The 23,037-nt window shown below is 38.8% G+C and overlaps 1 pseudogene; it reads right to left on the bottom strand.

The window, feature by feature from the left end:
- Positions 1–2,121: 2,121 nt before the first annotated feature.
- The window catches only part of LOC144308927 (uncharacterized), a 37,539-nt pseudogene continuing 16,623 nt past the window's right edge, over positions 2,122–23,037 (bottom strand).

Below are 23,037 nucleotides of genomic sequence, written 5' to 3'. Positions count from 1 at the left end.
AGAGACACAGGCAGAGGGAGAAGCAGGCTCCATGCCGGGACTCCAAGATCGTGCCCTGGGCCAAAGGCAAGCACCAAACCGCTGAGCCACCCAGGGATCCCCCATGTTTACTTCTTTTAAAAAATATTCTTTATTTACTTGAGAGAGGGAGCACAAACGAGAGAGTAAGACAAGGTGAGGGGAGGAGCAGAAGGAGAGAGAGAAGCAGACTTCCCACTGAACAGGGAGCCTGACTTGGGGCTTGATTCCAGGACCCCAGGATCATGACCTGAGCCGAAGCAGATGCTGAACCAACTGAGCCACCCAGGCGCCCCTACATTTTTACTTCTAACAGACATAATTTAATTTGTTTTCTCTACTATTTGATCAGAATATAATTAGACCTTTCTTTCTAAAGGAAATTGCTCTATCCTCCATATTTGTCTCAGTGAAATGAACAGTATCACTTCTGGATTTTTCTTTTTTCTTTTTTTTTTAAGATTTTATTTATTTATTCATGAGAGACAGAGAAAGAGAGGCAGAGACATAGGTAGAGGGAGAAGCAGGTTCCACGCAGGGAGCCCGATGTGGGACTCGATTCAGGGACTCCGGGATCACGCCTTAAGCCAAAGGCAGACGCTTCATCGCTGAGCCACCCAGGCGTCCCCACTTCTGGATTTTTCTAGAGAAATTAAACTGCTTATTTGAAGATTATATTTTTCTGAAACTAAGTCATTTCTGCTTCAAGAAAATATACTGGGCAGCCCCAGTGGGGCAGCGGTTTAGCGCCGCCTGCAGCCGAGGGTGTGATCCTGGAGACCCGGGATCGAGTCCCACATTGGGTTCCCTGCGTGGAGCCTGCTTCTCCCTCTGCCTGTCTCTCTCTCTCATGAATAAATAAATAAAATCTTAAAAAAAGAAAATTTACTTAACATTTTAATTCAAAATCCCCAGTCACATTATCATAACTTAACTATGGCTATATGAATGTGTACCCAAGGGTGTATATTTTACAAGTCATTGCTAACAATTGTGTTGTTCTCTTATTTTGAGATCTATCTTCTGATTTAGTATTCACTTATTTAGAATACTTCCTTTAGTGTTTTCCTCAAATAGAGTAAGTGGGTGGAATACTCTTAAATATTTCATGTCTGAGGGACAACTTGGTGGCTCAGTGGTTGGGCATCTGCCTTTGGCTTAGGGTGTGATCCCAGGGCCCTGGGATCAAGTCCTGCATCCGGCTCCCCGCAGGGAGCCTGCTTCTCCCTCTGCCTGTGTCTCTGCCTCTCTCTCTGTGTCTCTCATGAATAGTAAAAATCTTAAGTAAAGGCATCTGGGTGTACATTTTTTTTTTTTTAGATTTTATTTATTTATTCACGACAGAGAGAGAGAAGCTGAGACACCGGTAGAGGAAGAAGCAGAGGGAGAAGCAGGCTCCATGCAGAAGCCTGACGCGGGATTCAATCCCGGGACTCCAGGATCATGCCCTGGGCCGAAGGCAGGCGCTAAACTGCTGAGCCACCCAGGGATCCCCGATGTACATTATTTATTCAGGGTCTTCCTTAGGTGAAATCTCTAAGGGGATAAAAGAAGCAGGATAGGGAAGCAATCATCAATGCAAGAGTATAGTTTCATGAAAAGTCTAGTTGTGTCTGGACACACGGGAAAGCTGTGTGGGGAAGGACAGGAGTGTCTGCAGCATCAACTGCACTGCAAAGCTGTGCTTTGAAGCAGGAACATGGGCTCTTGTATTCCTATATAATCAATTGTTGGCTACTCCCCAGAAGGGTGGTATAACTTCCTAGGGATCTGAAGGTATGTTGGCGCTATGACCAGCCAAGGGCAATTCTCTGCAGAAAGTCACAGGTATAAGCTGTTTGTTCCAGCACTTGCAACCCATGGGGATGGGTGCTCCGGCCAGTAAAGAGGATCTGGGTGAGGCACCAAGTGTCAACTCCACTTAATGAGGATGTGCAAAGAGGGAAACTCTGCTCTGATGCATTCTTAGAAGTTTTTTCCTCAGCTTCTTTCCTGAATATACTCGTGGTTTTTCTGCTGCAAGAATTCTATAACATATATTTAGATCTGACTTCTCTGAGAAGGTTTTTCTTAAATTGAAAAAACACAAAGATTTTGTGTTTTTTACATGGGAAGACATTGATGCATACCAACAGCTGATTTCTGGATGCTGCCTTTCCCACAGTCATTGTATTTATAAGGTTTTGCTTGAGGACAAGTACTCCAGTGCTTATTCAAACTTGATTAAGGCCTTGTCACACTCAGTGCATACATAGGGCTTTTCTCCTGTGTGACTTTGCTGATGCTGTTGGGGCTGGTATTTACTTATGAAAGATTTCCCACAGTCATCACACTCATAAGTTTTCACCCCAGTATGAATTGTCTGATGTGTAATAAAAACTGACTTGTATGTGAAAATCTTCTCACATTCAGGATATATAATGGGATTTCTTTCCAGTATGAATTTTCTGGTGTGCAGAGATTTGATATTTTGGTGAAAGCCTCTCCACATTTATTGCATATATAGGGTCTCTCTTGTGTGTGACTTTCTTGATGCTTATAGACCTGTGACTTAAAAGTGAAAGAATTCCCACAGCCACTGCATTCATAGAGCTGTTCTCTAACATGAACTTTCTGATGTAGCATTAAGCTTGACTTATGGTTGAGGGTCTTTCCACATTCAGTACATACATAGGGTTTCTCTCCAGTATGAAAATTCAGATGGACATTGAGGTGAGACTTCTGGGTAAAGATTTTTCCATAGTCACTGCATTCATAAGGTTTTCCCTGAGTATGAATTCTCTAATATGTAATCAATACTTACTTGGAAGTGAAGGGCTTTCCACATTCAGGACAAACATAATCTCTCTCTCCAGTATGGGTCTTCTGATGTGCAAGGAGATTTGATCTTTTGGAGATCTCCCCACATTTTGTGCGTATATAGGGTTTTTCTCCTGTGCGAGTGTTCCTATGTTCATGGGGTTGTGATTTGGAAGGGAAAGATTTCACACAGTAACTACATTCATAAGGTTTCTCTCCACTATGAATTTTTTCATGTGCAACTAAGTGTGTTTTTTGGATAAAAGCCTGCCTATGTTCAGTGCATATAAAGGGTTTCTCTTCTGTATGAATCCTCCAGTGCAACCTGAGTATTGACAGATGGGTGAAAACCTTCTCACATTCCTTGCATTCACAGGGCTTTTTCCAAAAATGAATAATCTGATATGCAGAGAAGTGTGACTTCTTAGTGTAGACCTTCCTATATTCAGTGCATACATAGGCTATCCTCCCAATAAGAAATTTTGGAAGAGGAACATGTTCTTGCTTATAGCTGAGTACTTTACCAAATTGATTAGGTTCACAGAATTTCTTCCTGTGTGAGAATTAGCACCATCAGTATAGGAAAAACTGAGTAAAATTTTATGAATTAAACGTGGGCTCCTGTAGATTATTTTTCTATGTACATATAGTCTCTCTTCCTATTCAATGTGTTCTTATTGATGAAGGCAACATCATTCAAAAGTCTATTTTAGTTTTCCTTATGTTTATCTGGTCATCATCTTACTACGCTTTTTATTTATAATGGAAACAATAAATAGTTCCTCTTGAATTCACCCACTATCTCACTGTGAAATAAGTTTTTTTTTTGTGAAATAAGTTTTTACGGTAATTCTCTGTTATAGGGTTTTAATCCTACACTTCCCTCCTAAAAAGAGAAGAAAGAACATGAAATTGGAACATAGAATAATTAACCAAATATAGATGAGCTATATGCAACTGATCCAGGTTGGACAGAGGGACATTAGATGATAATGATGATAATGGTGGAAACACTCTTATGGGTTTTGCCATATGCTATGTACTTATACAGCACTTGGGATCTTCCAGGCACTGTTCTAAGTGATGCATATATACATACACACATACATACATATCTTTAAACTCATTAAATCCTCACAGCAATCTTTTATGTTAGATACTATTATACATGTTTTTAAAGGAAATTAAGCTCAAAATGAGTAAATAATTTTCCCAAGATAACATGGATTATATATATATGTATACATATATGTGTGTATATATATATATATATATATATATACACATATATATATGTATGCATTTGAGAGATTAGATTTAAACTAAGGCTCAGCTTTACCCTAAGTAATGCATCACATTACCTGGAAGGGGAAATAACTAATATTTAAATGATTTGTATAGAAGATGAAATACAGTAGGTCTTTAATATTAATAGAATTAATAAATTATACTATTATCCAATTCTACCAAATTTTAAGATATTGAGCATTACTGGATCACAAAGTCCAGTTTTGGTTTTTTCTTTTAAAAAGTCAGGCTAAAATACTGGAATCAAGAACTTTGTCTTGTCCCCCAAACTTCACTGTTCTTACACTCTTATGTTGTACTTTTTATATCCCCAAGCCTCTTCCTTTATTCTGTAGATCTTAAGCATACCAATTCACATGCAGGGATTGGGAACTTTTTCCAACTTTTTACTACATTTAAAAACATACTAGAATGGGCAATATTTAATCACAACTAACAACCTTCAATGTAAAAAGTTCATGCCTATGCTAAAAATAATTTCTTTAACACTCTGAGCCCATAGACTTAAAGAAGCATATAAATGGAGTCATCGGTCTGAAAAAAAATAGCTATGAATGTGAGTTTGCATTCTGCTAATAACTATTTCTTAAAAAAAAATCCAGTTTATTACTAAATCCAATAATTATTCAGGCTCTTCTTCTATTAACTTTGCCTTTTTTGTTTCTTTGTGCCAACTCAAAATGTACATGTGATAGGGGCACCTGGGTGGCTCAGTGGCTGAGCATCTGCCTTCGGCTCAGGTTGTGATCCTGGGGGTCCTGGGATCGAATCCCACACCAGGCTCCCTGCGGGGAGCGTACTTCTCCCTCTGCCTATGTCTCTGCCTCTCTCTCTCTCTCTGTCATGAATAAATAAATAATTTTTAAAAATGTATTGTGATAACTGTCTTTCTCTGATTGACTTATTTCACTCAGCATAATACCCTCCAGTTCCATCCATGTCTATGTAAATGATAGGTATTCGTGGAATGGAATATGAGCATATTCCATTGTATATATATACGCCACATCTTCTTTATCCATTCATCTGTCAATGGGCATTCTGGCTCTTTCCACAGTTTGGCTATTGTGGACATTGCTGCTATGAACATTGGGGTGCAGGTGCCCCTTTGGATCACTACAGCATAGAGAATCATAGGTAAGGGAGGGAAAACTGAAAGGGAAGTCATCAGAGAGGGAGAAATACCATGAGAGACTCTTAATTATAGGAAACAAACTAAGGGTTGATGGAGGGGAGCTAAGTGGGGAGATGGGGTAATTTGATGATGGGCGTTAAGGAGGGCACTTGATGTGATAAGCACTGGATGTCATAAGTGACCAATAAATCATTGCACTACATCTGAAACTAAGTATGTACTTTATGTTGGCTAATTGAATTTAAATAAGAAATTAAAAAACCCAAAATGTATGTGTGATTCATAGATCATTTAAGACTCTTATGCTCTGAAATTAATTCACAACCCCACCACACCTGTAGGAAGACATTATTTTCTCTCATTTAAAAAAATTACTTATTTATTCATTAGAGACACAGAGAGAGGCAGAGACATAGGAGGAAAAGCAGGCTCCATACAGGAGCTTGATGCGGGACTTGATCCCAGAATTCCAGGATTATGTCCTGAGCCCAAGGCAGACACTCAAACCACTGAGCCACCCAGGTGTCCCATTTTCTCTGAATTTTAAAAGCAACACTATCTGTACTATTCTCTTTGATGCCTTTTTAGTAAGAGTTGTTCACTTTACTGGAATAACTAATGAACAAAGGCTAAATTCTTTTTTGTTTTCAAGCCAAGGTTTCCCTTACCGCTAATAATCTGTTTCTTTGAATTCTTTCTGACACACTTAAAAAACACCTACTGAAACAAGACACTCTGGTTTGTCTATCTTCACAAAACCAATAATTTCAGCACTTGAACTGGTTTCTCCATTTTTCTGTTAGAAAACTTAAGAATAAAATATTACTATTGCTCTTATTCTTAAAGATTAAAAAAAGGATCTAGGATAGAAGTGATCATATACCACACAATTTTAAAAAGTATTATTTGTATATGAATATTTCTGGAAGGAAACCTAAGAAATGATTAATACTGGTTAGTCCCTAGGGAAGGGAACTGGGGACAGAGGTGGGAGTGAGAATTTTCACTGTGTACTCTTTCACACTTTTTGAATTTCAAAACTTATGCACATATTACCTCTGCAAAAATTTTAAACTAAAAAATAAAATAAGTGGGAAAAGTTTCTATTTGTTCTGAGTTTCTACGGAATGGGGATGAAGAAAGGAAAAGAATATTAGATGCTGGATTAATTAAGAACTATTTTTATGGAATAGGGAAACATATCTAAATAGTCAGAGCCCTAAATAGTCAATAGCCTAGATGCAGAAAGGAATTTCACATATAGGAAACATTAAGAAAACTGAAGTCAAGCATAAGTTATGGAAGATATATAGATATAAGGTTAAATTGGAAATATGTGGCTTGTTGTCACTGAGAGGAGAATTTAATTATGTGCTGCATAATAGGGAGTAACTGCAATTTTATTTCATAAAGCAAGTACAAGATAAATATAATGGTTCAGGTAATGAAATCTGTCAATAGTATTTAAAATGAATTTGTTAAAAACTGGAATTAGATAATTCCATTATGAGGGAACACCTGGGTGGCTCAGTGGTTGAGTGTCTGCCTTTGGCTCAGGTCGTGACCCTGGGGTCTGAAGATGGAGTCCAGCATGGAGCTCCCCGTAGGGAGCCTGCTTCTCCCTCTGCCTGTATCTCTGCCTCTCTGTCATAAATAAATAAATACAGATCTTTTAAAAAAGATAATTCCATTGTGAACAGAATAATCCAAACATGATAAAATATAACCTTGGTTTAAGGTAACACAGATGGGACTTGAAAAGTAAGGACATTTATTATTTTTTTCTAGATTTTATTTATTTATTCATGAGAGAGAGAGAGAGAGGCAGAGGGAGAAGCAGGCTCCATGCAAGGAGCCTGATATGGGACTTGATCCCCAGACTCCAGGATCACGCCCTGGGCCGAAGGCAGGTGCTAAACTGCTGAGCCACCCAGGGATCCTCAAAGAAAAGACATTTAAATAGAACCTTCAGAAAGAGAAAAAAAAAAGGATAGGAATTTCAGAGTGCAGACTTTAGAAGGGAAGAAAATTTTCTTATTTGGACAATGATGATTTCAGTTACTATACTAAGAATGAGGGAATTGAATAGTTGTGAGAAATGTCCTTTTCCATAGGTAAATATGATACTACAGTACAGTTGTAATGCTAGGACTAAAGGTATTACTATATGAGTCAATAGAATAGGGAACTAGACTTCTGGGGAAGATGGTGGAGTAGGAGAATCCAGGTTCCCAGGCTTACCTCATCCCACAGATAATACCCACATTACTGTAAATATCCCAGAAAATGCCCTCAAAGATGGGCAGAACAGATTCTCCACAGTTAAATGTAGAGAGAGACCACATCAAAGAAGGGTGGAGACATGGTTGGGAGACAAATTGATCTGCAGGACTGTTCATGGAGGGAGGGACACCGTGGGTGCAGAAAGGAGGAAAAGCAGACCCTATATTAGGCACACCAGGCATGGGGAATCCACACTGGGAAGACAAATTCCCATTACATTTGCCTTTGAAAACCAGACGGGGGCAGCCTGGGTGGCTCGCTGGTTTAGTGCCACCTTTGGCTCAGGGTGTGATCCTGGAGACCCAGGATCGAGTCCCACATTGGGCTCCCTGCATGGAGCCTGCTTCTCCCTCTGCCTCTGTCTCTGCCTCCCTTTCTCTCTTTCTCTTTCTCTCTCTCTCTGTGTCTGTCATGAATAAATAAATAAAATCTTTTTTTTTTTTAAAAAAGGAGGAATCCCAAAGAAATAATCCACAAAAAACAGGGACTGAATAGGTATTACGATGACACTAAATTCATATCTTTCAATAGTAACTCTGAACATGAATGGGCTAAATGATCCCATCAAAAGACGCAGGGTTTCAGACTGGATAAAAGAAGCAAGACTCATCTATTTGCTGTCTACAAGAGACTCATTTCAGACCTAAGGACACCTACATCCTGAAAATAAAAGGTTGGAGAACCATTTACCATTCAAATGGTCCTCAAAACAAAGCAGGGGTAGCAATCCTCATATCACATAAAGTTTATCCCAAAGACTGTAGTAAGAGATGAAGAGGGACACTATATCATACCAAAATGGTCTATCCAACAAGAGGACCTAACAATCATGAATATTTATGGCCCTAATGTGGGAGCTGCCAAGTATATCAATCAATTAATAACCAAGTAACGACATACTTGGATAATAATACACAATTACTGGGAGACTTCAACACGGCATTTTCTGCAAATGACAGATATTCTAAGCACAACATCTCCAAAGAAACAAGAGCTTTAAATGAGACACTGGACCAGATGGATTTCAGAGATATTTACAGAACTTTACATCCAAACACAACTGAACACACATTCATCTCAAGTGCACATGGAACTTTCTTCAGAATAGACCACATACTGGGTCACAAATCAGGTGTTAACTGATACCAAAAGATTGGGATTGTTCCCTGCATATTTTCAGACCATAATGCTTTGAAACTTGAACTCAATCACAAGAAGAAATTTGGAAGAAACTCAAACACGTGGAGGTTAACACCATCCTGCTAAAAGGTGAAAGGGTCAACCAGGAGATTAGAGAATAATTAAAAAGATTCATGGAAACTAATGAAAAGGAAGATACAACCATTCAAAATCTTTGGGAAACAGCAAAAGCAGTTCTAAGAGGGAAATACATCGCAATACAAGCATCCCTCAAAAAACTCGAAAAAACCGGCTCGGGGATCCCTGGGTGGCGCAGCGATTTAGCGCCTGCCTTTGGCCCAGGGCGCGATCCTGGAGACCCGGGATCGAATCCCACGTCGGGCTCCCGGTGCATGGAGCCTGCTTCTCCCTCTGCCTATGTCTCTGCCTCTCTCTCTCTCTCTGTGACTATCATAAATAAATAAAAATTAAAAAAAAAACTCGAAAAAAACTCAAATACACAAGCTAACCTTGCACCTAAAGGAACTGGAGAAATAACAGCAAATAAACCTACACCCAGCAGAAGAAGGGAGTTAATAAAGATTCGAGCAAAACTCAATGAAATAGAGACCAGAAGAACTGTAGAACAGATCAACAGAACTAGGAGTTGGTTCTTTCAAAGAATTAATAAGATAGATAAACCATTACCCAGCCTTAATAAAAGAAAACAGAAAAGACTCAAGTTAATAAAATCACGAATGAAAAAGGAGAGATCATACCCAATACCAAGGAAATACAAACAATTTTAAACACATATTATGAGCAGCTACACGCCAATAAATTAGGCAATCTAGAAGAAATGGACGCATTTCTGGAAAACCACAAACTACCAAAACTGGAACAGGAAGAAATAGAAAACCTGAACAGGCTGATAACCAGGAAGGAAATTGAAGCAGTCATCAAAAACCTCCCAAGACACAAAAGTCCAAGGCAAGATGGCTTCCCAGGGGAATTCTATCAAACGTTTAAAGAAGAAATAGTACCTATTCTACTGAAGCTGTTCTGAAAGATAGAAAGGGACGGAATACTTCCAAACTCGTTTTATGAGGCCAGCATCACCTTGATTCCAAAACCAGAAAAAGACCCCACCAAAAAGGAGAATTATAGACCAATATCCCTAATGAATACAGATGCAAAAATTCTCAACAAGATACTAGCCAATAGGATCCAACAGTACATTAAGAAGATTATTCACCATGACCAAGTGGGATTTATCCCCGGGACACAAGGCTGGTTCAACACTGGCAAAGCAATCAACGTGACAGATCATATCAACAAGAGAAAAAACAAGAACCATATGATCCTCTCAATAGATGCAGAGAAAGCCTTTGACAAAAGACAGCATCCATTCCTGATCAAAACTCTTCAGAGTGTAGAGATAGAGGGAACATTCCTCAGTATCTTAAAAGCCATCTACATAAAGCCCACTGCAAATATCATTCTCAATGGGGAAACACTGGGAGCCTTTCCCCTAAGATCACGAACACAACAGGGATGTCCGCTCTCACCACTGCTACTCAACATAGTACTAGAAGTCCTAGCTTCAGCAATGAGGCAACAAAAAGAAATAAAAGGCATTCAAATTGGCAAAGAAGAAGCCAAACTCTCCCTCTTTGCAGATGACATGATACTGTACATAGAAAACCCAAAGACTCCACCCCAAGATTGCTAGAACTCATACAGCAACTCGGCAGTGTAGCATTTCTATACATTAACAATGAGACTGAAGAGAGAGAAATTAAGGAATCAATCCCATTTACAATTGCGCCCAAAAGCATAAGATATCTAGGAATAAACCTAACCAAAGAGGTAAAGGATCTATACCCTAAAAACTACAGAACACTTCTGAAAGAAATGGAGGAAGACACAAAGAAATGAAAAAATATTCCATGCTCCTGGATTGGAAGAATTAATATTGTGAAAATTTCAAGGTTACCCAGGGCAATTTACCCATTTAATGCAATCCCTATCAAAATACCATGGACTTTCTTCAGAGAGTTAAAACAAAGCATCTTAAGATTTGTCTGAAATCAGAAAAGACTCTGAATAGCCAGGGGAATATTGAAAAAGAAAACCAGAGCCAGGGGCATCACAATGCCAGATTTCAGGTTGTACTACATAGCTATGATCTTCAAGACAGTATGGTACTGGCACAAAAACAGACACATAGATCAATGGAACAGAATAGAGAATCCAGAAATGGCCCCTCAACTCTATGGTCAACTAATATTCGACAAAGCAGGAAAGACCATCCACTGGAAAAAGGACAGTCTCTTCAATAAATGGTGCTGGGAAAATTGGACAGCCACGTGCAGAAGAATGAAACTAGACCATTTTCTTACCCCATACACAAAGATAAACTCAAAATGGATGAAAGATCTAAATGTGAGACAAGAGGGGATCCCTGGGTCGCTCAGCAGTTTGGTGCCTGCCTTTGGCCCGGGGCATGGTCTTGGAGTCCTGGGATCAAGTCTCACATCCAGCTTCCTGCGTGGAGCCTACTTCTCCCTCTGCCTGTGTCTCTGTCTCTGTCTCTGTCTCTGTCTCTCTCTGTGTGTGTGTGTGTTTCCCATGAATAAAAAATAAAATCTTTAAAAAAATTAAAAAATAAAAATAAATAAATGTGAGACATAAATCCATTAAAATCCTAGAGGAGAACAGAGGCAACACCCTTTTTGAACTTGGCCACAGTAACTTCTTGCAAGATACATCTAAGAAGGCAAGGGAAACAAAAGCAAAAATTAACTATTGGGACTTCATCAAGGTAAAAAGCCTCTGCACAGCAAAAGAAACAGTCAACAAAACTCAAAGACAACCTACAGAATGGGAGAAGACATTTGCAAATGACGTATCAGATAAAGGGCTAGTATCCAAGATCTATAAAGAACTTATTAAACTCAGCAGCCAAGAAACAAACAATCCAGTCATGAAATGAGTGAAAGACATGAACAGAAATTTCACAGAGGGAGACATAGACATGGCCAACAAGCACATGAGAAAATGCTCCGCATCACTTGCCATCAGGGAAATACAAATCAAAACCACAATGAGATACCACCTCACACCAGTGAGAATGGTGAAAATTAACAAGACAGGAAACAGATTTTGGAGAAAATGTGGAGAAAGGGAAACCCTCTTGCACTGTTGGTGGGAATATGAACTGGTGCAGCCACTCTGGACAACTGTGTGGAGGTTCCTCAAAAGAGTTAAAAATAGATCTGCCCTATGACCCAGCAATTGCACTGCTGGGGATTTACCCCAAAGATACAGATGCAGTGAAACGCCAGGACACCTGCACCCCGATGTTTATAGCAGCAATGTCCACAATAGCCAAACTGTGGAAGGAGCCACGGTGTCCGTGGCAAGATGAATGGATAAAGAAGATGTGGTCTATGTATATAATGGAATATTGCTCAGCCATTAGAAACAACAAATACCCAACATTTGCTTCAACGTGGATAGAACTGGAGGATATGATGCTGAGTGAAGTAAGTCAATAGGAGGAGGACAAACATTATATGGTCTCATTCATGGGGAATATAAAAATAGTGAAAGGGAATAAGGAAAAGAGGAGAGAAAATGAGTGGGAAATATCAGAGAGGGAGACAGAACATGAGAGATTCCTAACTCTGGGAAACGATCAAGGGGTAGTTGAAGGGGAGGTGGGTGGGGGATGGGGTTACTGGGTGATGGGCACTGAGGGGGGCGCTTGTCGGTATGAGCACTGGGTGTTATGCTATATGTTGGCAAATCGAACTCCAATTAAAAAATATACCAAAAAAAAGGAAGTGTAAGAAGCCAAGAAAATTATGCAAAGAAATACTGAGAGGATGTTTAGCAAATATTAAAACTTATAATGAAAACAAATGCAAGCAAAACAAGGATAAATAGGCCAGTAATATATAGGAAAATGTCCAGACATTGATCTTAAAGTATATGGGAATAGACATGACATTGGTGATGTTCAAATGAAGGAGTATAGGAAAGTTCATTATGTAAAAGCCAGGGGGGAGAAGAGGAATAAACAAAGGATAGGGGAATGCACAGAAGGAATCTACGGCCTATTTAACTAGAAAAGATGCTCAACCTCACTAATAGGTGAAAAAACATAGGTAAAATGGAACTAGATATAATTATTCATTCCTTAGAATGATATAAAATGAAAAAGAAGAACATCATCCAGTGCTGGAGAGGCTTTGGGAAAATGAGGTATTTTATACATTGCTAGTATGAGTATTTCATATGCCTTTATTTATATATATGTATATATTACATATATTGGGTATTTAATATATATTATATACATAATGTATGTAATATAATGTATATGATATTTCTGAGAGTCATTTGATAATATCTAATCTAAAAATACACATACCTCAGGGCAGCTGGGTGGCTCAATCCTTTAAATGTCTGACTCTTGATCTCAGCTCAGGTCTTGATCTCAGGGTCCTGAGTTCCAGCGTCTCATTGGTCTTGGAGCCTACTTAAATACACACACACACACACACACACACACACACACATACACACCTGTACCTAATAAGATTCAAATACACAAAAACACAAAGAGAAATGCACAATATCACCATCACACTGCCCTCTATAGAACAAATAAGTGTTCTATTGATCTATGTGTCTATTTATGTGCCAGTACCACACTGTCTTGATGATCACAGTTTTGTAACACAGCTTGAAATCTGGCATTGTGATGCCCCCGGCATTGGTTTTCTTTTTTAATATTCCCCTGGCTATTCGGGGTCTTTTCTGATTCCACAGAAATCTTAAGATTATTTGTTCCAACTCTCCGAAGAAAGTCCATGGTATTTTTTAAAAAGATTTTATTTATTTATGCATGAGACACACACACATACACACACACAGAGAGAGAGAGAGAGAGGGGGGCAGAGACACAGGCAGAGCAAGAAGCAGGCTCCATGCAGGGAGCCAGACCTGGGACTCCATCCCTGGTCTCCAGGATCCCACCCTGGGCTGAAGGCGGCGCTAAACCGCTGAGCCACCCGGGCTGCCCAAGTCCATGGTATTTTGATTGAGATTGCATTGAACATGTAAATTGCCCTGGGTAGCATAGACATTTTAACAATATTGATTTTTCCAACCCATGAGCATGGAATGTTTTTCCATATCTTTGTGTCTTCCTCAATTTCTTTCAGAAGTGTTGTGTGGTTTTTACGGTATAGATCCTTTACTCCTTTGGTTAGGTTTATTCCTAGGTATTTTATGCTTTTGGGTGCAATTGTAAATGGGATTGACTCCTTAATTTCTCTTTCTTCAGTCTCATTGTTAGTGTATAGAAATGCCACTGATTTCTGGGCATTGATTTTGTATCCTGCCACACTGCCAAATTGCTGTAGGAGTTCTAGCAATCTTGCGGTGGAGTCTTTTGGGTTTTCTATGTAAGGTTTCATATCATCTGCAAAGAGGGAGAGTTTGACTTCTTCTTTGCCAATTTGAATGCCTTTTATTTCTTTTTGTTGTCTGATTGCTGAGGCTAGGACTTCTAGTACTATGCTGAATAACAGTGGTAAGAGTGGACATCCCTGTCAGTTCCTCATCTTAGGGGAAAGGCTCTCAGTTTTTCCCCATTGAGAATGATATTCGCTGTGGGCTTTTCATAAATGGGCTTTAAGATATTGAGGAATGTTCCCTCTATCCCTTCACTTTGAAAAGTTTTAATCAGGAATGGATTCTGTATTTTGTCAAATGCTTTCTCTGCATCTAATGAGAGGATCATATGGTTCTTGTTTTTGTTGTTGTTGTTGTTGATATGATCTATCACGTTGATTGTTCTACAAGTGTTGAACCACCCTTGCATCCCGGGGATAAATCCTACTTGGTCATGGTGAATAATCTTCTTAATGTACTGGTGGATCCTATTGGCTAGTACTTTGTTGAGAATTTTTGCATCTGTGTTCATCAGGGATATTGGTCTATAATTCTCCTTTTTGGTGGGGTCTTCGTCTGGTTTTGGAATCAAGGTATAATGCTGGCCTCATAAGATGAGTTTGGAAGTATTCCGTCCCTTTCTATCATTTGAAACAGCTTTAGTAGAATAGATATTATTTCTTCTTTAAATGTTTGATAGAATTACCCTGGGACGCCATCTGGCCCTGGACTTTTGTGTCTTGGGAGGTTTTTGATGACTGCTTCAATTTCCTCCCTGGTTATTGGCCTGTTCAGGTTTTCTATTTCTTCCTGTTCCAGTTTTGGTAATTTGTGGTTTTGCAGAAATGCATCCACTTCTTCTAGATTGCCTAATTTGTTGGTATATAGCTGCTCATAATACGTTTTTAATATCGTTTGTATTTCCTTGGTATTGGCTGTGATCTCTCCTCTTTCATTCATGACTTTTTTAAAAATAGATTTTATTTATTTATTCATGAGAGATACAGACACAGAGGGAGAGACATAGGCAGAGGGAGAAGCAGGCTCCTTATAGGGAGCCTGATGTGGGACTCGATTCCTGGATCCCAGTATCATGACCTGAGCCAAAGGCAGACACTCAACCACTGAGCCACCCAGGTGCCCCTCATTCATGATTTTATTAATTTGAGTCTTTTTTCTTTTTGATAAGACTGGCAGGTTTATCTATCTTATTAATTATTTCAAAGAACCAACTCCTGGTTTTATTGATCTGTTCCACAGTTCTTCTAATCTCTATTTCATTGAGTTCTGCTCAAATCTTTATTATCTCACTTCTGCTTGGTGTAGGCTTTACTTGCTGTTCTTTCTCCAATTCCTTTAGGTGTGAGGTTAGCTTGTGTATTTGAATTTTTTCCAATTTTTTGAGGGAGGCTTGTATTGCAATGTATTTCCCAAAAAGGGGCTTCTTCATGGTTTTATCCCTTAGTCATATTCATCCTAGAAGCCACCTCTATTGATGTACAATTGCAAACAAAGGCTTTAGCCAAACATAAAACAGCCTTCATGGTGAGAGGAGCCTCAAAGCTCACTATGGCACTTCTAGGACTTATGTTGGGACCGCAACACAAAATAACCAAAACAGTATGCTTGCTCAGCAGGACTCTAAATGATACTTCCCAGGCACTAGACACACTCAACCAAGAATTAAGTGAAGTCAGATAGGGACTTCTTGAAAACCAGGACATTACTGACTACCTGCTATTGCTATGCCATTTGAGGTGTGCTAAGTTTCTTCCCATGTGTTGTTTTAAAATTACAGATAATCCCCACAAGGTGTCCCAATTTATAGGAGACATTCATGATCAATTAAATAAGATCAAGATATCCACTGGTCTATTTGACAGAATTGGTAATTGGGGATCTTAACTAAGAGATGTGATCACAGTTTTGAACCTAACACTTTTTAAAAAAAATATTTTTATTTATTTATTCATGAGAGACACAAAGAAGAGGCAGAGACACATAGGCAGAGAGAGAAGCAGACTCCCTGCAGGGAGACTGATGCAGGACTCAATCACAGGACCCTGGGATCATGACCTGAGCCAAAGGCAGAGGCTCAACCACAGAGCCACCCAGGTGCCCCCCCAACACTTGTTTAATGCTTATCCTTTTGCATGTGCTGATGCATACACTATTTGCTGTCAATTGTGACCCCCCCCTTGGATCCATACTGCCATCCCTGAACTGACCCCTGGATAGATTCTAACTGCTGCACAACCGCCACCTCATTTCAGCAGGAAGCAGCCAGAGCAGTCATCATCCTAATTCCTAATTCCCTAAAGGCAGTTAGGGTCACTTATAAAATTAAATCTAAGTGATAATTATGCTGGTGCAGCATTACAACCAATTTTCAGCATTGCCCCACAATGAGTTTACTGCCCTGTAGTACCTCAAATATGGAAATTATGGAGATACCATTGCCCCTCTGGTGCATAGATGAGAAGAAGCCATCATATCTCTTCAATGGATGAACTGCTACTCATTCTTCAAAACCCAAATTCACATACCTCTTATGGGAAGCCCTCCCTGACTGTGGTAGGAGAGTCCATGCCAGCTGAAGGCCCTTCTGACCCAGCAGTGGGGAAAGCTTTTTGAAAGGGCCTAGCCCAGGGTGCATGGGTGACTTGGTCAGTTAAGTGCCTGACTCTTGGTCTCAGGGTCATGTGTTCAAGCCCCGAGTTGGGTGTAAAGATTATTTAAATTAAAACTTAAAAAAAAGAGGGAGGAGGAGATAAAGAAGATGAAAGCAAAGCATCCTTTGATGATAGAGATTTATACTGAAGTATATGGGTGAAATGATATGAAGTTTGGTATTATCTTTAAAATACTCAAACAAGGGAGGACAGGAGTGAGGGGTGGAGGAGTGATGAAGCAAGAAAGACAGAATGTTGATAATAACTGTTCAAACTGAGTGATGGGTACATGAGGATTCGGCATGCTTTTTGTTCTATTTTAGTATATATGTAAGAAGTTCATCATGAATTTTTTAAAAATTGGGACAAGAAATGGATGGGAATATTCACAACTAATAATATTAATAAAATAGATTTCAAAGTGAAGAATTTTAAGAGAAATAAAGCATGCAGCCGCTGAGAAAATCCACCAATCTGAGCATCTATATGTGTGGGGGTATGTATATGCTTTTGAAATATATAAAATAAAAACTAATACAACAGGAAAAATTTTGCAAATATTCAATTACAGTATAAAAATATTATATCCCACAGAAATGGACAGGTCAAGGGATGACATATGCAAGGTATTCATATTGGAATAATACAACTTAAAAGCTTGATATTTTATATGTCTATATTCAATCCTTATTTCATACTCAACAGAGAATGCACATGTTTTACACATAAATGACATATTCTGAAAAAATTTTCCTTGCACTAGGCCACAAAGGATATAACAAATTTTAACAAATTATATCACACAGGCCATATTCACAGACTAGAATGCAATAAAAATGGAGATAAAGACAAAGAGACAGCAAAAATCTCAAATGCTTGGACAGTGAAAGCACTCACACAAAATTAATACTTAGGTTAAGGAGGGCACCTGCGTGCCTCATTGGTTAAGCATCTGCCTTTGGCTCAGGTCGTCATCCTGGGGTGTGGGATTGAGTCCTGCATCTGGCTCCATGCAGGGGGCCTGCTTCTCCCTTTGCCTATGTCTCTGCCTCTCTGTGTCTCTAATGAATAAATACATAAAATCTCTAAAAACAATACTTATGTTAAGGAGGATGTGGAAACAGATTACCAGCTACTTGGAATTACAAGAGCACTACATAACACCTATGTGATGTGCAAAGTGATATACTTAAGATGATTTATATCATAAAGTGCATTTATTAGTAAATGAGAAAGACTGAAACCAATTATTTAAGCTTTTAGTACAAACTGTAGGACAGGAAAACAAAATATCCACAAAGGAAGTAGAAGTTAAAAAAGAAATAAGCAAGATAATTAGCAAATCTTGAATGGTCAGAGAAATTCATGTTGAGACCATGGTGAGTTACCATATATACCCTTTCATTGGACAAAAATTAAGCAATTGAACAAGATTAAATGTTGGTGAGAGCGCAGACCCACAATATCTCTTACAGTGTTCATGGGAGTATAAATTAGTGAACCCATTTTGGAAAATTATTTGGCATCCCCTTCTACAAATACCTCACCACACTGTGAGTCTACTCTTAGGAATAACCCCAAGAGAAACTCTTGCCCATATGCCCAGAAAACATGTAAAAAGACATTCATGAAAGCCTATTAACAACATCAGAACCTGGAAACAAACCAGATGCTCAGCAAAGGTCAAACTACAGCGAGACCCAACAGTATGAGCAGTATTATGGGGAAAAATTAATCAGAAACAATTATATACAGGATGATACACTAATTCCAACATTTTGTTATGAGCACTTCCAGGTATAAAGAAAAGTTGAAAGAATTTTAAAGTAAGCATGCAGAAAAACACATTTTATTAAATATATCTCTTCTATTCATTTATCCACCCTTCTGTCCATTCATCAACTCAGCTTTTTATGGATGCATTTCAATATATTTTCCAGTCACCAGCACGCATCACTCCTAAAAACTTCAACATGCATATCATAAACTGGAGGTCAGTATTTATTTACATTTTTAAGGAAAAATTTACATGCAGTAAAATGCACCACTCAAGATTTTATTTTAACCACTCGAGATTAGAAGTACATACAGACCTCTAGTTTCAGCTCTGATGTATTAAGAGCTTGGAGGTCATTACTCTCACTCTAACAACAAGAAAAAAATGCTGAACAAACTGAAAATCATTGACTTTTCATAGACTTCTCAGAGAATCAGGATTATGGAGCCAACAGTCACCCCAAAATTTGGAGAGACAAACAAATATACAGGGAATCACAGCCAATGTTAGCTTACGTTATCTGAAGCTGAAGCCATTGGAGCCATAAACTGGTAGGACCTTTCACTGGTAATTTTGACAAATTGCCAGAGGCTAAGAGTAGATCAGCTTGTGAGTGAGAAACGTCTGGGGGTCCAGTCTTAGGGAGGCCTCACACTTTTACAGATTTTACCTCCAGGAACCCAACCAGATTCTCAAAGTGAAAATCTAAGAAAACTCCCTTAGGTTGTGGGTAAGAGGAGGATCAAAGTTACCATTTTGATGTACACCCAGAGATTTCTCTGTAATGAGGGACTGTTCTCCAAAAGAAACAATTTTTTTCCAGAGATTTGTCTATATGGGTAAAGGCAGTCAACTCCAGCCCTCTCTAACCTTCCTCTCTGATCTAAAGGGAGTGAGGGAAAAAAAGGCTAAAAAACACTTCTGAAGGTCACATTCCAGACACTCAGGCCCAGTAAAAGAATGAGATTTAATTATACAATTACAGAACACTTTCTTTCCTGGATGCCTGGGTCCCTCAGTCAGTTAAGTGTCTGCCTTCTGCTCAGGTCATGATCTCAGGGTCCTGGGATGGAGCCTTGTGTTGGGCTCCTTGCTCAGCGGGGAGCCTGCTTCTCCTTTTAGCCCTCCCTCTGCTTGTTTTCTCTCTCTCTCTCAAATAAATAAAATATTAAAAAAAACGAATGTTTCCTTTCCTTCACTCCATACCACCACATCAACTGGCCTCCAGAATAATGACAGTGGATTAAAACTGAAAGAGCTGAAGAACACAGACTCTATATGACAGAATATTATATTAATTATATTATTATATTATATATTAATTAATATATTATGGGAATTCAAAGACACTTTTTTTTCTTCTTAGGGAGAGAAGAAAAACCAAAACAAGGACACTAGAGGTATCTCAAGGCTCTGGCAGCTATAGCTATAGCAAACATTAAACACACTCAGCTCGTAGTCAGATTAACATAAAACTTCACACTAAAGGCCCATGTACATCAGATACCCAACACATCATGTCCAGCTTTCAACAAAAAATTATAAAAGCATGCTAAATGCAAGAAAAACACAGTCCAATAGATTCTCTCTCCCTCTTCCTCTGCCTCTGCCTCTGCCCTTCCCCTGCCACTCACACAGGCTCTCTCTCTCCCCTCATAAAATATATATCTCTATCTTTATCTCTATCTCTATCTCTATCCATATCCCCAAATATTTAGACATTCAATAACACAATTCTAAATAAAACATGGGTCAAAGAAAAAGCCTCAAGAGAAATGAAAAATATTTGAAGTAAACAAAATGAAATATACAACTTACGAAAATGTGTGAGATAACAGTGAAAGCGGGCAGCCCAGGTGGCTCAGCGGTTTAGCGCCGCCTTCAGCGAGGGTGTGATCCTGGAGTCCTGGGATCGAGTCCCACGTCAGGCTCCCCGCATGGAGCCTGCTTCTCCCTCTGCCTGTGTCTCTGCCTCTCTCTCTCTCTCTCTCTGTCTCTCATTAGTAAATTAAAAAAAAAAATCTTAAAAAAAAAAGATATGGTGAAAGCAATGCTTAAAGGGAAATTTGTAACCTTGAACACATATATTGGAAAAGGAGAAAGAGTGACATCCATAATCTAAGTTTTCTCCTTAGGAAACATACAAATGGCCATTAAGCACATGAAAAGATTCATTAGACAGCAGGAAAATGCTAATTAGAATCACAATGAGATATCACTTCACAGCCATTAGAATGGTTAAAACTAAAAAGACAATTTCACCAGTGTTGGCAAGGGTAAGGAACAACTGGAACTGTCATACACTGCTGGTGGAATTGTAAAATTATAAAAGTACATGGGAAAACAGCTTGGCAGTTTCTTAAATAGGTAAACATACACCTACTGTATGACCCAGCCATTCCACTCTGGGTATTTACCCAAAAGATATAACAGCTTATGTCCATACATAGACTTGTACATGAATGTTTAAAATAACTTTATGTGTAAGAGCCTAAACCTGGGAAGAACACAGAAGTCCATTGAGTCGAATGGATAGGGGATAGGGGTAGCCCGGGTGGCTCGGCGGTTTAGCGCCACCTTCAGCCCAAGGCCTGATCCTGGAGCCCCGGGATCGAGTTCCGCATCGGGCTCCCTGCATGGAGCCTGTTTCTCCCTCTGCCTGTGTCTCTGCCTCTCTCTCTCTTTCTTTGAGTGTCTCTCATGAATAAATAAATAAAATCTTTAAAAAAAGAGTCAAATGGATAGATAAAGATAGATAGATAGATAGTGGTAGATCCATACGCTATAATGCTACGCAGCAATAAAAAGTAACTGACACACACAACCTGAATGATTTCAAAATAATTATGCTGGGTGAAAGAAACCAAACACAGAAGAGAAAATACTGTATTACTCCATTTCTATAATATCCTAGAAAGTGCACATGAATCTATAATGACAGAAAACACATCAGTGGTTATTTGGAGGTGAGGATGGGGAGGACTTCTAGATTACAAATAGGCAAGACGAGACTTTGGGGGCACAGTGATAGAAATATTTGTAATCTTGATTGTGGTGATGTTTACATGTGTGTACATTGACTTGTGGAGTTTTGCACAAAAATGAAAATTTTAGAGCATTCTAATTTAGAAACATCAAAGAAAAAATTCCTAAGTAAAACATTAGGAAACAGAATCTATCAGTGCATTAAAAAAATCATATGCCATAACCGAGTAAGACTAAAGGAGGATTACAAGGGGCTCGAAACATATGAAAAGATGCTCAATCACTTTCATACTAAGAGAAATGAAAATTTAAACACTTGGAATATCATATCTCATCTATCAAGATTAGCAAAAATCTAAAAGTTTAATAACACACTCTGTTGGTGAAGTTGTGGGAAAACCGACACTCTATGTTGGGCATAGTCAGTGATACAATTCTATGGAGGTGAACCTGAAAATATTTAGCAAATTACAAATGCATTTAATTACAACTCAGAAGCTACATTTCTGGGACTCTATTCGAGGAATTTACCTATACATGTTTGGAAGGTATATTATAAGGTCACTCACTGTGGCATTGTTTGAAATAGAAAAATCCAAGTGTAAAAAGAAAAAAAAGAAAAATCCAAGTGTGCATCAGTAGGACTCAAAGAAATCAATGAAGTCAAATAATCAGTATGATTCCAATCAGTAGATTCAAGAAGCATCAAGATGTAATATTAGAAGTAAGAATAAACATAGTTTCAGAGAGAGCAAGGTAAAGAAAGACCCGAGAACCAGTATATATAACAAATTGCAATTGGGGAAGGAAACTGGAATCAATGAGTATTGTGTGTAGGATTTCCCGTAGAATGTTATGATAGTACTTACTATTCATTAATTGCACTGATATTTCTTAAGCATTAGTTGTATGTTATGTAATGTATCTGCAAATACATTATGATGCTGGCACATGAATATAATAATTCTCAACAAACAAATGAACATGCAAGGAAGGAAAACTCTTTACAGAACAATGTCAACTAATATAGAAAGATACAGAATTAGAAAACCACCATTTGCAAATCCCAAGTTAATCATTGTTTTAGGCAAACATAATCAATGGATGATAAAACAATTTTATGAATGCTTACCTGTGTGTCATGGGCTGAATTGTGTTCCCCCAAAATTCATATGTTGAAGCCGTAATCCTCAGTATCTGAGAATGTGACATATTTGGAGATAGGGCCTCTAAAGAGGTGATTAAGTTAAAATGATGCCTTAAGGGTAGGCACTGATCCAATCTGACTGGTATCCTTATAAGAAGAGGAGATTGGGATTTGCAGAGAGACACCAAACATGCCAAACATGCATAAAGGAGCAACCATGTAAAAATGCAGCAAGAGAGGGACCATATGCAAGCCAAGGAGAGAGGCCTCAGAAGAAACCAAACTTGCCAACACCTTGACCTTGGACTTCTAGCCTCCAGAATGGTAA

Source organism: Canis aureus, chromosome X, assembly GCF_053574225.1.
Source record: "Canis aureus isolate CA01 chromosome X, VMU_Caureus_v.1.0, whole genome shotgun sequence".
Taxonomy (NCBI): domain Eukaryota; kingdom Metazoa; phylum Chordata; class Mammalia; order Carnivora; family Canidae; genus Canis; species Canis aureus.
The sequence above is the reverse complement of the archived record's forward strand: the minus strand, read 5'-3'. Positions and strand labels throughout refer to the sequence as shown.